The sequence below is a fragment of the Melozone crissalis genome, unplaced genomic scaffold (assembly GCF_028551555.1).
Source record: "Melozone crissalis strain CALT ecotype California unplaced genomic scaffold, PUWL_Pcris_2 ptg000120l_1, whole genome shotgun sequence".
In the NCBI taxonomy this organism is placed as follows: domain Eukaryota; kingdom Metazoa; phylum Chordata; class Aves; order Passeriformes; family Passerellidae; genus Melozone; species Melozone crissalis.
In genome coordinates, this window is record NW_026535896.1 from 6,962,660 (window position 1) to 6,979,002 (window position 16,343).

A 16,343-nucleotide genomic window follows, 5' to 3' on the forward strand; every position below is an offset into this window, starting at 1 on the left:
GGCCAGACAAACAGAGATGCTGCAAGCCAAGGTGCTGCTGCTGCTGGCTGTAGGGAAAGGAGGCTGAGGAGGCACTTTCTGAGGGAGATCTGAGGCCCATCTGCTGATGCCCAGGCTGACAGTGCAGGAGTCTCAGTGACACAGCCAAAGCTGACAGCCCCTTTCCCTTCCCTTGAGGAGAAAGCTGAGAGCAGCCCTGGCCATGCAGCACCATCTCCACAGCAGGAGGAATCTGCTCTGATGGGGTGGCTCCTTCCACCTCCAACTTCTCCCCTGCAGTGTCCATGGGGAGCTGCCAGGCAGGCTGAGAACTGCCCCTGGCCGGTGGCACATGCCCTGGGCTGGCCAAGAGCCCTGAGGGCTGCAGGAGCTGCTCTGCAGGACAACCCTGGCTGCAGCCCCAGCTTCACTCCCGGCAGCTGTCCCTGGCAGCAGGAGCCGTCGTGCCCTGTCCCTCTGACGGTGCCCAGGGCAGCCCCGCTCTGCAGCACATCCTCCTCCTGCTCCTGTGCCACAGAGAAACTGGGAGAGTCCTCCTGACACATCCCCCAGGCTGTGGGGTGTGCTGGCTTCAGGAGATCCCTCCAGGGGCGCAGGGGACATTGCCCTGCACCCACAGACTCACCATACACAGGGCTGTGAAGATCTTTCCCCAAGTTAAGTCTTAGCTCAATCTCTTCCCAATCCTAATTGCCTTCAGCCTGTCTCTGCCTGGCTCTTGTCCTCTCAGTGCCTGCAGGAAGAGCCCTCTGCCCTGCTGGGCTGGGAGAGGAGCTGGTCCTGGGAAGAGCTGTTCCTTTAAAGCTCAGCAGCACAGACACAGCACAAGGACTTTAATAAGCCTCCTTGGGGATTTAGTGTTGTTTACATCAGACTCATTCCATAAGAGGGTCTTCAAAAAACTTCTCAACAACTCAAAATTAAATTGAAACTCCAAAGTTTCTTGAAGTTTTATTGGGTCCCACTGAGGGACACGACTGAGAAAATGTCCCCAGGTTCCAGTTAGAGCAGAACACTGGAGATAGTGATGACAGCTGCGGACAAACAAGGCCAAGGTGTCTCTGGTGCTGAGCAAAGCTGGATGTGTTTGAGGAATGCAAAGGGCCAAGGCCTGAGCCCCAGCCCCTGGCCAGGCAGATCCTGTCCCTCCCTCCTTGCTCAGGGCTCTTCCCAGGATGGGCACTGGCATGTGGGGATGTGCAATGCCAAGGGCAGGAGCGTGGGGTGGCCCCTGCCAGGCAGCTGAGCAGGGACAAGGAGGCAATGAGGCCCCAGCCCTGCAAGGGTCACTTGTCCCCTCGTGTCCTCAGGCCCAGGCCCAGCAGCCATGGCCAAAGTGCTGCCCAAGTTGGCTCTGGCAGGGCTGTCTTGCAGCTGCTGCCCATCCCTGTTCCCTGTGCAGCCCAGGCTGTCCCACGGTGTCCCTGCCCTACGCCTCTGTCCCTGCAGCCTGCAGGCATCCCCCAGCTGCCCACCTTGCTGGCCCCTTCCTTTGCTGACCGCTCTGCCTCCTGCCTGTCTCTGCCTGCCCACACAAAGCCTTGGGCTGACCCAGACTCCTTCTGGGAGATATGTTGTGCCACAGTCCTGCCCTGGGAGGGAAATTAATCTCTCCTGGTTTCCATTCTGTCTCTTCACAGCTTCACTTGGTGACATTATTTCTATCTCAGGCTCATTTCCACTATGAAGAAGATGTCCATTATATTTCAATCCACCTTTTTAGTCCTCACAGGCTATTCTTGTTTTGTCCTCAGTCTCCACACAACTGAACTCAGAACGTCCACCTCCCATACAGTGATCATGTTCTGGGAGCCTGCAAAGCACATCCTGGGAGATCTCTGGGCCTCCTCAAAAGTGTTCAGTCTTGGAGATGTGATTTAAGTCCAGGACTGGCTGAGTACTTTTTTGCCCAAAGGTTGTACTGGGGAGTATAATACAGAATAATACACTGTATCTTTCAAGTGACTGAGGGCATATTTCAATTTTCTGTAAGGATGAAATATTTTATGATGATATGGCAGAACACTGGCACAGGTTACCTTGGAATAGAAACCCCATCCCTGGATGGGGTTAAGGTCAGGGGCTTTGTACAACCTGAACGAGTTAATGTGTTCCTGGGTAATGGAAGGGGAGTTTTTCCAGAGGCTCTTTCAAGTCTCTTCTAGCTCAAATAATTTTGCAGTTCTTTGATACTTATATCCCAATTGCTTCTCCACAGGGCTGCAAGTACCTATGCATACCATGCCAGCATTTTAATCTTGCCTAATTCCCAATACTTCCATAAAAAGGAAAGAATTGCCATATCAGGGACATGAATGACCATGTTTACGGAGGAACCATTAAAAGCCCAAAAAGTAAAGAAACTGAAAGGAAGGACCAAAATCTCAGTGCAAAAGATTCACCAAGTGGGAAAATGGCAAAGACTCCAATGATGACCTCCTGGCTGTGGATGGGGATTTCTGCCTTGGGGTCTGAGTTCCAGGATGGAAGATCACTCTCAGGAGGAGTCCCAGTGCATTTCCCTGCCCCATGGCTCTGCCCTTCCTGATCCAGCAGCTATGGGGCAGCAGAGCGGGGGCAGTGCAGGGACAGGGCTGGCTCTCACAGGGCTGTTGTTGGTTAGGAATGGTGCTCTCCAGTTTACTACTCCCACTAAAAGACCACGTGTGTCCCCAGATTTATATTCCCACCATTGCCCCCCCCACACCACAGGGGCTTTATCTGCCTGGCCCTGCTTGATCTCCGCCCACATTTCACAGTCAGGGATAACCTGGAGTTGGTGTCCATGGTTAAATCCACCCCTTGCTCATGAGCCCATCTGGAGGTTGCATCTCTTCCCTGATGACCTGAGGTGTCCAGAAATAACTCACCCTTGTGTGGCCAGTCCAGACCCTCCTGAGACACTTTAATCCTGGCAGCCCCATCCCCGTGTCCGTTGTTGTGATGCTCTTCAGTGCCCAACTCTTGGGGACGTGAGCATCCACAGGAGGGAGTTGCACAGCCAACTTCTCCCCCAGACAGAGATGTCTTGCCCCAGTCCAGCAGCCCAGCTAGGTTTCCCTCTGTGCTCCCAACTGTCCTTTTTCCATGGTTCCAGCCACCCCAAAGAGCATTTCCCACCATCCCCGAGTCAGTGCAGAGGTGCAGCGCTGGCCATTTCTCTTGCTCAGAGCTCCAGGGATGGTCCCAGAGCTGCACTGACTGCAGGAAAGGGGACCCCACAATGGGACATTTCTTGGTCAGATACAGACAGGAAGAGTGACAAACTGTCTGTGATTCAGGTTTTGGCCTGGCAGCCCCTGCCGTGGTTTGTAGGGAGCTGCAGTGTGGCTCGGCCCTGGCTGTGCCTGGCAGTGCTGGCCTGGGAGAAGGTGTAGGTGCCAGGCGGCCCAGGGAGCTGCAGCGTGTGGGGAACAAATCCCTCCTGGCCTCCTGCCCCAGGGTGGCACTGCAGGGCCTCATGGAGCCAAGGGGCCATTGTAGCACTTCAGGGCCCCATGGAATTAAGGGGACTCTTTGGACATTGTGGGGCCTTGTGGGACTGAGGCCATTGTGACACCAGAATCAAGGGGCCACTGTGAAACTACGGGGCCTTGGGGAACTGATACTGAAATCACCCAAATAGATACTTTCTAACAGAGTTTGAGTATTAAAAAGCAGCCATTCATTATTGCAGTGCTGGTCACTAGGAAGATCATTCCTCCATTTGACTGCCCCAAGGGTCAGTTGTGCAGAGGTTTTATCACACACACTAATTACACATCCATGAGCTATTCTTCCTTACTTAATGGATAGTTATTACTTTATTTTACATACTTGTACCACTTTTGGCAAGTCCTTACCAGCAGCCAGTATCCTTTTCAGGTGGCTGTTCCTCGACCCCTGCCTTTGAATAAAGGCGTTATGGTTGTTTCCCATAACTTCTGCTTTGTCAGCCTTGCAGAGCTGAGCTGGCATCCTGCTTGTGTTTTGTATGACTCCTCTTTGCCTGAGTTACATCCTTTACCCATTTCACCCGGGCTGTGCTGTTCTGTTCTCCTGTCCCTGTCAAGAGCATGGGAAGGATGCTTCTCTGTCCCAGATCAGAGAGGGAACCCCTCTGTGGGCACTGGAACAAGCAGCTACAGGCTGGAAATAACCAAGGAATGCTTTCAGCAGAGCACATCCAGTGGGCTGTTCAGGAGCTGGACAGAGGCTGCTTAGTGACAGCTGAGCTGAGGAACAGCTCCACGTGTCCTTGGACACAGCCTGTCCAAGAGCTCCCACCTGGTGCCACCACAAGGAGGCATCATCAGGGTGGGCAATGCCTTTGAAGGTTGGAGTCCCCACAAGCAGGGTGTGCTCTAGCCTGTGCTGATACCCCTGAATCCCCCTGGGCACACCCTGCACCGAGAGCTGGACACTGCAGGGCAGAGGCTACCAAGGAACTTCTGCATCCCTGTGGATCTGGGGAGCATCTTGTTTTGCGGAGAAAAGAAGAAAAAGAAGAGAAAAGAAGAAGACCTGAAGATCTCAAGTCTCCTTTTATCCCCCTTCCAAATGCATATGCATACAGTTTCACAATAGGTTCTTACATATTCATTCCACGTGACATTTGTCGCCAGTTCTTCTTTATCAAAGGAATTCCTAGGTTGGGGGCAAATTGGCCTCGTGGTCTTTTCTGTTTTTCTTTCTCTGTCTCCTGGCTGGCTGGCTCGCCAAAATGTTTTGCGGAGAAAAGAAGAAACTTTACAACTTTTATAAAGTTGTGAAGTTTCTTCTTTTCTCCGCAAAACAATCTGCACGAGGGAGCAGCTGGGTGAGAGCATCTTGTCCTTCCTCCAGCACTCTGAGGAGGAGCTGGGGTGGAATCAGAAGCCCAGCGTCTCACAGACCCTCTGCACTGGCTCCTACCCAGACATGGAGAAAACTGCCTGCTGGTTCTACCAACTGGTGAGATCAGCATGGTTCCTTTTGCCTCAGTCCCACCTTTAGCATTTGGTGTTTCAGCCCTGCAGCCAGTCCTGCAAATCCCAGCTGAGCAAAGGCAAGAAAAGCCTCATGGCTGAGGTGATGTTTGGGGTGTGTCAAGGTGACTCCAACACCTTTGTGAGCAGCCAGCCTGCAGAACCCCACTACACCCAAGACCAGCATGGCCTGGGACCTGCCCATGGCAGAGGAGAAATTCTCTAGACTCATCCCAGGCAGTGCCCCCTGACAGCTCACACTGGGAATGCTGCAGCTCTTCCCCTGCATCCTGATGGGCACAGGCTTCTCCAGCTCTGCTTGGAAGAGGGTTGGGATGCACCTCCTCCACACCACACCCCTGTCACGGTGGCAAAGCTGGGATTTCCTGCAGCGGCTGTGGCACATCTTGGAACACCTGTGCTGCTCCCTGCAGCTGGAATGTCTTGACCACTTTGTCACAGGCAACAAGAGGGTTCCTGTGCAGATCAGCTTCCCCCAGGTATGTGAATGGTTGAACCATTTAACCCCTTCCAGCCTCTGGTGAGGGGTCTGGATGCCCACACAGAGAGGCCGTGCAAGCTCAGGGTCATGTGTGATTTCAGCTCTGGGTGCTGCTCCATGGCCACTGACACAAAGTCTTCGCTCACAGAGTTGTGCCTGTGGGGCTCACACCCAATGGCAGACACAGAAACACTCCCTACTTTGGGTATTAATTTTGACATAGCAAAATATGTAGGTTTGTTCAAGCCATCATAATGGGAATTGGGTTCATTTTCTTCGCTTTGAAATGTCCTTCATTACTGCCACTACAAAACTCTTTTGCAAACCTACCATTGCTTGCCCAAGAGAATGACTTCACTGGCCAAGACATGTCCAAAGGGGATGCTGACAGAGCCTCAGTGCAGCCCCCTCGGGGAGGTGACAGTGACAAAGAGCTGCCGCAGGAGAACTGGGATTACAGGAACCTCCACAGCATCTGAGTCAAGCCCTGGCCCCCACAGGAACACGTGTGGGAAGTGCCTCACTGGCAGTTTATATACACCTACATACAGGACGGGACACTTGAAATCAGCATCTAGAGCTTTTATTTTTCTGGCATCAGTCTCATTACATTGTTATGACAATGGAGAGGAAAGATGCTAACAGCTCACTGATAAAACAGAATGCCAAGGAAACTTAACATTACAGCATAACATAAGACAGTTTCAATCCAAGTTTCATCCAGTCACACAGAGCAAAAGCATATTGACAATAGTTCTATCCAATCACCTGAAGTACATGTAGCTGTGGTTAACACAATCGCAGTTTTTTTCTCTAATACAATGCGTCATTTATAAAAGACAAAGCACAGAGCCCCATTCATATTTAACCTTCTAAATGTATACTTAAAATATACTTTTTTGCAACTTAGAAAGACAAATCACACAGGCCTATTGTTCTATTTCTCACGTGTGCACTACAGCTTAGAAAACTTTTTCTGCTGCCTTGGCATTTCACTGTCCTTGCTGTGTTTGGGGCCTGTCTTTTCCACAACTTTCTCAAAACCCTCTAATTTTATGGATTCCAACAATTCCCCCTCTCTGTTGACCCAAAAAGAAACCTTCATACTCATGTCATTTACTACTTGTGTTCTATAGCCCTGTTATAATATTTGTGCTTATTAAGTGCTGGAGGCCTATTCTTGCTGACCTTAAGCATTGCTATGTTACAGCACAGCAACTTAATGCTGTGAAGGCCCAGTCAGTGAAAAAAGTATGAATCATGTCTGACGATAGTTACAAGTCATTGTTCAAAAAACTTGTCGATTCCAGGGTCTTAAATCAAATCTCTCCTCCATTTTTATACTTTTATCTGGCATTTCTGTGAGATTTTCAACACTCTCTGTGCTTCTACTTCCTAATTCTCTCTCTTGTATGACAAAAACTTCTCGGACCGTTTTGTTCATCATTCGCCGCACACACTGAAGTATGCAGGAAATTACTATTAATATCACTATCAGAACACCCAATACATAAAGACCTATCTTGCAAAGTTGCCTTAGCCAAGGCGCAAAGCTCCATCTTGGAACAAATCATCCAACTAGGAACCATCATCTACTTTAATTTGAGCTGCCAAATCTTTCAGTTTTTGTATGCTTTTGTGAATGGATTCAGAATGATCGGACAAATTCATACAACAATTGCACCCACGGCTAAAGCGGTCATGAAAAAGAAACAAAAGAGAAGGAGAGCTGTTCCTAATTAGGAGGAGAACTGTCAGAGTGATTTCATGCCTTGGAAAGCTGCAAGAAGGTTTTCCGCAAGTATATTTATTATATTGTTATTATATTTAGCTTCAGCAGTGGCATTGAAACAATTAGATCAAGTTAGATGTTAGCTAAGCAAACAAGCTAATGCCACATCCTGTGCAATTAGGGATATGTTAGCCAATGTTGATAGTGTTAGACATGCTACCCTTCAAAACAGAGTAGCAATTGATTTTCTTTTACTGGCACAAAGACATGGTTGTGAGGAATTTGTTGTCTTTGTTGACAAGGATTGACAACTCTAGTAGGAATGTTCACCTAGCATAAATCGTTTAATAGATGAATTAGTTTTGAGGAGGCTAATTCAAACTTTGTACTTGAGAGTAATGAGCTGGAACAATTTGAGGACTGGTTGATTGAGGGACAAATGACTGAGATACTGTTGATCTTGGAAAAGATCAACAGATCTTCCTGTGTGTTAGAGTCATGTGCCCTCCTACTGGTCTGAGGGCAAAGCCAGCTTTTTCTGTTCAGCTGTGCTGCTCCTTTTCACTGTGAATGGCTCCAACAGTGGACATGGGCACTTCAAACCAGTGTCAGGACTTGGAAAATTGGAGTAAGAATAAATTCTCAAGAACTACACCTGATGTGTCTCCTATCACTCACTCCACTTTGAGTAGATTCTTGATAAATGATGCATGGGAAGGAGTAAATCTGGACTAAATCTGATTTTGTTACTCGTGTGTTGTAATGCAGCCTTGCAAAGGAGCAATGCTTTCATGCCGCTGTGTACACAAGTGTCTGAAGCATGTGAATGCTCTGGTGGCTCCCCTGAGGGCGGCAGCGATGGCGGTGTGGCTCCCTCAGCACTGCCCGGGGCCGAGCGGGTGCCCTTTGGGCCCAGACGGGACCGTGGTTTCCCCGGGCCCCGCTCGGCCATGGCCGCCCCCGCCAAGCCGGGCACTCGCCCAGCTCCGGGAAGCTGCCAGCACTGCTGCGGCTGAAGCGCAAATGCCCTGGGCGGAGGAGCGACCCCGCCACTGCTGCTGCCCCTGCCCCGAGCCCTTCTCCGGCCTGGACAAGGCGCCACAGCGGGCGGCGGCCGCCCCTCAGCCCGCAGGCCCGGCCCCGTTGGGCGGGGAGCCCTGGGCAGTGCCCTTGCGGCAGCAGGGACTGAGCCCTGGAACCGGGCTCTGGTCCCGTGGCACCGCAGGGCCGAGGGGGACACAGGCAGGGTGCTCGGCGCCATCATCCCCAGCCCCGAGCCCTTCTCCAGCCTGGGGCTCGCCCCCGCCTCCTCCAAGGCCCTGCTGGGCTCAAGCTGGTGCTCAGCGCTGGGCCTGGCTCTTGTGCTCGCCCCGAGCGGGGTTTGTTTGCAGCCCGGGGTGTAATAAATGAGAAACTTGACTAGGCCAATGTTCAATGTTATGAACAAAAATTTTGTTAATTTTTTTGGTGAGAAAAGGTTACAAAAATCAGCCAGATCACTGTTGCTGCCAAAGTTCTGCTTGTTTTGTTATTGTAATCACGGGTCATTGTGGCAAATTGCTCCTTTTGTATTAGCAGAGCCTTGCTCGAGGCTAAGTTGTACTTTTCCCCAAAATGGTGAAGAGACCTGAGAGGGTGAGGGGGGCTATGAAAAGTGACTCAAGGACCAGCATGCCATGAGAAGCTACTGCTTCTAGCTTGCTTAAAAAGACCCCAAAACAATGAGCCACCTAATAGTTGAGAGATTGGAGTGATGTCTGGACGTCAGGAATGGAATGCTGAGCCTGCAGAGATGCGGAACACCTTCGGAGCCCCTCTCACCCTGAGCACAGGAGTCGTCCCGACGCTGGGAGCGGACGGGAAGGAGCGGGGAAAAGTAACATCGGAAGGGGTCACCATGCCCTAAAGGTTCCCACAAAGACTGGACGCCCAGTTCTGCCCCTAGTGGACAAAGCTACGCATATCCTCCTTTTCCTTGTCGCCTTGGGAGAGACAACAGGAAGCTGCAGACCCATCCGAGCTGCCCAATCCTGAGCTGATCACCTTTAATAAGGGCGTTAAAAGGAGAGAAAGTCTCCTGGCCCTGTTTATTTCATTCAAGAAGCAATCAATTTATTAATTAATATGGTAAAGTATGAGCAACACAGCGCTGGGTACAGTGGGGGAAGTTTTCCTTCCAACTGCACACCGATAGTTGAGGCTTACAGGTATTTATAGGGGTACTCATAAGCTTTCTCAGCAGTTTCTATTCCAATTTTTACTCACCAGCAGTTTCTATTCCAAATTTTTACGTCACAATTCTATACCCATTGTGATTTAGTTTTTCTCAGGATGTATCCCAGAAAAAGGAGTATCCCCAGATGGTGGTGGTCTGGTTTCTGAAAGTAAGAAGAAGTATCCATCTGGTGAGGTCCAGTTCTCCAGATGTGGGTCCACATTTTGATTGCAAGGACTATAAATCTCATAACAGTGATGTCCAGCTTCCCTTGGTGGAAACTATTAATCATTGTATTGACGTTCATCTTCCTTTCTCAAGATGCTTTTCACTGTTTTGTTAAGGCATGAGATAAGCATATTTCCTTTTTATATATTCTGGAGCTATAGTTTCAAAGATCCTTACTACAAGCAATATTCTAAAATTATACTTTAATAGGTTATATTGCAAAACTCTTTAAGGCTTAACTACAAGCAGAAAGTTCCTGTTAAAAAGCAATATCCTTAACGCTTTAATTCAAATGCTCCTTAATCAACTTAAGATCTATAAAGGTACAAAGGATAAGTTCAAAGGCCTTCTTCCATGCTTTACTTTCCTCAGTTATTATTAGAATTTGCAAATGTCCCACTGTTGGTCTCCACACATATTGCAATCACAAATACACACATTTCCTGTATGTACCTGACACGAAACACAGCTTTGTATTTCATACGTGTAACAGCTGGCACATGAAACACTGCATGAGGCTGCAAGATCAGCTGCACAGGGAATGGAGGACTTGGCCTCGTCTGTCAGGGCACCGCTGGCTACACTCTAGGAGCTCTGAGGAGAGCTGATCCTGGAGGCTCTCTTTGCTGGGAAAACCTGAGCCAGGGGGAATTTTAATTTTCTCTAAGATTTTTCTTTTCTTCTTTTCCATTGTTTATCTTTATTGTAAATAAATCAATCATAGAGCATATATAATTATATATATTATTATATAATATAGATTATTGTAAATAAATAAATTATAGAATGTGTTATGATACACAGACTGCCAGGAGCTTTTCTTTGCTGCACAGGGTCTGCAGGGCAAGAGGCAGGAAAGGGTGAAAAGGCAGCTTGTGCTCAGCAGCAGAGCAGGCTGAGAGGTCCTGAGTCCCTGAAGGGGGAAAAGGGTGCTTGTGCTCAGCAACCTGCCCAGACGTACAGTGGGCAAGGAAAACTGGCCAGAAGCCCCTTGGCCTGTAGTGATTCTGCTGAAGCCTTTGTGCTGGTGACAGAGCGGCTGGGCAGGGGCCAGGGCTACGGGGATCCCTGTGAGAGCAGAGCCTGGAGATGGCCACAAGCCCTGTGCCAGGCAGGAAGCACCATCCATGTATTCCTGCCCGTGTGCTGCTGGCTGGATTGCTGAGGGCTTCCAGGTGACTCTGGATGGGGCTGCTCTGGAGCTGCTGTGGGGCTGCGGCGCTGCTGCCGGGCAGCTTGGCTGGGCTGGGGCAGAGCCTGAGGGGCTGGGGTGCTGGCAAGCCCTGAGCAATGGGCTGTCAGAGGCCACAAGCAGCCCCCCAGCAGCCACCCTGTTCCTGCCAGAGTTGACTTGCAAGAGGGACCCTGGGCACTCTGGAACTAACAGCATCAGTGTTGTTGGAAACCCAAATGCAGGGAAATCTCAGACTGTTGGTCTTGTCAGCAAAGCTTAGAATTAAACACAGGATTTGATCGAAGACCTTGGAAAGGGCTTCCAAACTTAGGTGCTAGAAGCGAGAATGTGCATTTCTAGTTTATTATAGCAGAGACACGGGGAGGAAGGTTGAAGTGGAAGAAAGTTTAGAGTTTTAATGCTGAAGATCTAGAAAAATAAAAGTAGTTACAATGGTAAGCAAGACGCTTAGGATGCAGTGCTGTAGGTTTGTGTGTCATAACATGATTGGCTAAGGAAGCTTACACTGTAGCATGAGTCCCTAAGTTGAAATTTTGAAGGATTGGCTGCAAAACATAAATATCCTTGTTGGCAGTGTCTTCTTGGCCAAGAAATCCTTCAAAGCTCTTGTAACTCCAGGTCTTGTGGCCTTGTGAGCCATGCAGTGGAGATGTGAGCCAAACTCACCCTTCCTCTCTATGTAGAAGAGAAGAAAAAGCAATGGCATCATCTAAAAAACTCAGAGGTCTGCTCTCTAGCTCATGAGTGTAGGCTGTCTCTTGCAGGTAGGTGCCACAGCCAAAGTCAATCAAACCAAGGAGACATTGTGCCATTGCACAGTTCCATGAAACCAACGAAACCATTTTAATACTGCAAGGCCTCATGGAAGCAAGGGGCCACTGTGCCACTGCAGAGCCAAGGAGACCATTGTGGTATTGCTGGGCCTCATGGAAACAAAGATCTCTTGCGATACTACGGAGCCTCGTGGAACCAAGGGGCAATTGTGATGCTGCAGGGCCCCAGGGATCCAAGAACATGGAAAAGTTCTGGTTGGCTTGGCTTAACTGGTCCAACTGACCTTGGCATGTTGGGGGTTGCTTCTCATCTAGCCCTGGAGTTCTGTGCTTTCCTTCCTGTGGGAAAGAGCTGTCCTCCTTCAGGGGTTCATGGCTGACATTGGATTCTACCTCCATATTTAAATAAATCCAAAGATTGTCCCATTTCTGCAAAAACAGAAAGCTCTGGATGGCCTTGGCATCTTGGGGGCCACCTCTCATCTGCCTTCAAAACAATGGGGAGCCGAGCTTTTCTTTCCATGGACATCTTTCAAACCCAGATGTCCATAGCCAAAATTGGGAATCTGCCTCCAAAATTCCTTATATCCAAGGACAGCTCCCAGACAAAAGCTGCCAGGACTGTCTAGGTTCCCTTGCCTTTCTTAGGGCCAGGTCTCATCTCCCTGTGAAACACTCGGGCTCTGTACTTTCCTTCCTATGGAAAAGAACTATCTTTCGTGTCCAAGTGCCCATGGACAAAACTGGGATTTGGTCTCCCAAATTCTGTATATCCAAGGATTGCTCCCAGACAAAAGCTGCCAAGACAAACAGGTCTGGCTGGCCTTGGCCTCCTTGGGGCTGCCTCTAATCACCCTATGAAACACTGGGGCTCTGCCCTTTCCTTCCTGTGGAGAAGAACTGTCATTCTGGCCTAGGCACTCATGGCTGAAATGGAATTCCACCTCCAAAACTCCAAAAATATCCAAGGGTTGCTTTCAGACAAAAGCTGCAAGGACAGACAGGTCTGGCTGGCCTTGCCCTCTGGTGACTGCCTCTGATCTACCTTCAAAACCCTGGGGCTCTGTGATTTCCTTCCTGTAGAAAAGAACTGTCCTTCTTCCCCAGGCACCCATGGCCTCAAGCACAGGAGCACTGTACAGGGACAGAGGAGCTCCGTGCTCAGTGGGGTGGAGACTGAGGACAGCAGAGAAGAGCCCTGGGAGGGACTGAAGGGTGGTTTCAGAGATGGTGGATTCTTTTGACACAGTAGACAACAGCCTGAAAAAGGAAAACATCAATGCCAAAGGCAGCTGGGGAAGCCCAGATTGGGAACAAAGAGAAAGGAATTTTCCTCCCTGGGAAGGGCTGTGGTGCAACATGTTCCCCAGATGGAGTCTGGTCCAGCCCAAGGCTCTGTGTGGGCAGGCAGAGGCAGGCAGGAGGCAGAGCTGTCAGCAAAGGAAGGGGCCAGCCAGGTGGGGCAGCCAGGGGATGAATTTTACAACATGGCTTATGTGGTCCAAGACCGGTTCCACATTACCAAAAGATGGCTGCAGCCTTGGGAGATATTTAGCCAACACCCTTGTCAATCACTGTAACAAGGAGAGATTTACATCAGATCTCTGTCAGTAGTTTGGTTCCACTGAAGGACAGAAGTTTATTCAGTATTGTCTTCATTTTGAAAGTAAGAGCAGTGATACTGGAGTCTTCTGTAGCAGGGAACATGGTATACCATATTGAACATGTGGACCATGGTAAAAGATGCTAAAAAAATAAATAAATAAAGTACATGAAATAAAATATATTTATAAATACATAAATAAAAACACTCCTAGATGTTCAGGAGAGCCTCAGCCTCATGGTCTGGGAAGAAAACTTATCACCATGAGTCAGCAGAATGGCACTCCAGATGGCTTTGCAGAATGGCTGGTATTACTGCCTAGTGCCACAGGGTTAATACTGGGGTGCAAGGAAGTAGCATTTTTGAATTTCACTAGACTTAATATGGAATGTTAGGGGAAAAATCAAAGAAGGAAAAGGGAGGGATCAAGGTGGTTTGGAGAGAAATAAACATAGGAAAATAGAGGAATAACACAATAGGTGGGGTCAGTCATGCTGAGAGATTCTGACAAATGCTTATCAGTGTGCTTGTAAGGCCCTGCCTTGCACCTGGTCCCTGCACTGTTCCACAGTACCCTGTTTCCTCATTTGACAAGATATGTATTTTCTGACTGCTCTGCAGAGCCAGTGGGACCTGGTGGAATCAGATGAGAAACCTTTTTGCACACTTGTCTGTGTGTATGAACATGTCTGTATGAGGTAGCTGAAAAGTTGAGTGTCCAAAGGCCAGATAAGGGCTGATCCATATGGTGTTGATAAGGTTGATACCTTTATCATGGTATACCATGATAACATCCTTTGGGGCTCAGTAATCTAAAGATTTATAGAATATCTTATGGATAGGCCTTAGTTACCCTTAATCACCCCATTTTTCCCTCTAAAAATACAAGTGACATCAGGTTAGTTATAATTTTACACATTAATTTCTTAAAAAAGAAGCACCATAAGGCTGCAGGACAAAGTCACTTCCCTGTTGTCCTCTTCAGTTATGTTTCAAGCTTCCAGAACAATAGTTGTATTAAAAAAAACATGGATTCTAACTTTCCCCTTCCTGGAGAGCTACAGTCATGAATTCCAATGCCTAAAATAATTTCTAATTTTTTTTACCTTTGTTTTAGATATTACACACAAAGAAGGACAACCTTCTATTGAAAAAGGACAGTTTCATTATAATAAAAGCCACCAAAGGATAGTATAGGGACTTATGATGCTATATATTCAGAAAAAAAGGATGAGAATTTGTTTTGGTGTTCTGTTGCCATCCATGTGGACAACATTCCAATATGCCAACGTATGTGTCCAAAAAGTACAGAGGGGTCAGTTCTCAACAGCCTGCAGGGACAGAGGCGTAGGGCAGGGACACCGTGGGACAGCCGGGGCTGCACAGGGAACAGGGATGGGCAGCAGCTGCAAGACAGCCCTGCCAGAGCCAACTTGGGCAGCACTTTGGCCATGGCTGCTGGGCCTGGGCCTGAGGACATGAGGGGACAAGTGACCCTTGCAGGGCTGGGGCCTCATTGCCTCCTTGTCCCTGCTCAGCTGCCTGGCAGGGGCCGCCCCACGCTCCTGCCCTTGGCATTGCACATCCCCACATGCCAGTGCCCATCCTGGGAAGAGCCCTGAGCAAGGAGGGAGGGACAGGATCTGCCTGGCCAGGGGCTGGGGCTCAGGCCTTGGCCCTTTGCATTCCTCAAACACATCCAGCTTTGCTCAGCACCAGAGACACCTTGGCCTTGTTTGTCCGCAGCTGTCATCACTATCTCCAGTGTTCTGCTCTAACTGGAACCTGGGGACATTTTCTCAGTCGTGTCCCTCAGTGGGACCCAATAAAACTTCAAGAAACTTTGGAGTTTCAATTTAATTTTGAGTTGTTGAGAAGTTTTTTGAAGACCCTCTTATGGAATGAGTCTGATGTAAACAACACTAAATCCCCAAGGAGGCTTATTAAAGTCTGTCGTGGTTTGACCGGAAATGGGACATCTGGGATATGTTGTTTTGCTGTGGTTACCAATGGGTAATTGGAATTTAAGATGGGCACCTAGTTTGACCAGTGGGACATTTGGATCCGCCTCTTGAGACTACGAACCCAAAGGGTTAAAAGCAGGGCTCTTGGCCTTCGGAGCTCTCTTGGGATTTCCGGCGTGAAGAAGTCTCTCCCCCGGCCCAGTTGCTGGCTGGGCTGGGGGAGGGGAAAGCCACGTGGCCCATCTACGGTAGGCCTGGGTTTGGAGGAAGGGTGGCAGACCCTTGAGCGACCTGTTTATTCCCCCCCCCAGAGAATGCAGCCCGTGCTCGAACTGTATATCTTGAAACTTGATATCATGTGCCGGCAGGCAGCACGGCTGGGAGGAGAAAGGGGGGGGCAGCGGGCAGTCCGGCCGCCTGGGAGAGCTTTTAACCCTTTGGGGAATGAAGGCTTCGCAGAACATTGCCTTTCCTGGGAAAGGGACAGGAGTGGAAGATGAAGGAAGAAAATCAGGCCAGTAAGGAGGGTCTGGCAAAGGGAGAAGAGAGATGTTGAAGGAATGGAGGAAGATGGAGTGGCAGTTTTTGCTGGACTCTTTTTTGTTGTATATCCATGGACTCTCCTGGTGATGCAGAGGCTGTATTGCAGGGGGAAGCGGAGGCTCGGCGTCAAGAGAGTTTGGTTTTGAGACCCCTCGGCCCCAGGGGGTATAGAAGATATGGGGGGGGGACAGAGGTCCCAGGATTGTGACTGTACTCTGCTTGGAACGAGACGAGGCATTCTTAAAAGGCCCTGAAGGCAGGCCCCTGCCCCATCCCATGCCAGGTGGTGAGAGCACCTCGGCATGGAAAGGAGATGTCACGAGATAGCAAGATACCGGGCGGATTGCTGATTGTGACAAGAAGTCCGTGGCACAAGGAAGGACTCCGTCTATCCCTTATGAGCTGAAGATTTGATTTTTTTTTCCAAAGGGTGGTGCCAGACCGAGTGTGGATAATTTTTGGGAAATGTAAATGTGTTTGGGAATTTGGTGGGAGGAGGATAAGGAAGTGTTTCTGTGTAGTTTTCATTCTCCTTGTTTTTTTCCCTGTGTGTGTGTAGTTTAGTAATTGTGTGTGTAGTTTAGTTAATAAACTTCTCTTTATGTTTAAGTTGGAGCCTGCTTTGCTTATTCCCTAGCCACA

General features: G+C 49.2%; 1 pseudogene; it reads left to right on the forward strand.

Moving 5' to 3' along the window:
• The first annotated feature begins 4,064 nt into the window (after positions 1-4,064).
• On the forward strand, positions 4,065-8,196 carry LOC128948252 (inositol 1,4,5-trisphosphate receptor-interacting protein-like 1; annotated as a pseudogene).
• The last annotated feature ends 8,147 nt before the right edge of the window (positions 8,197-16,343 follow it).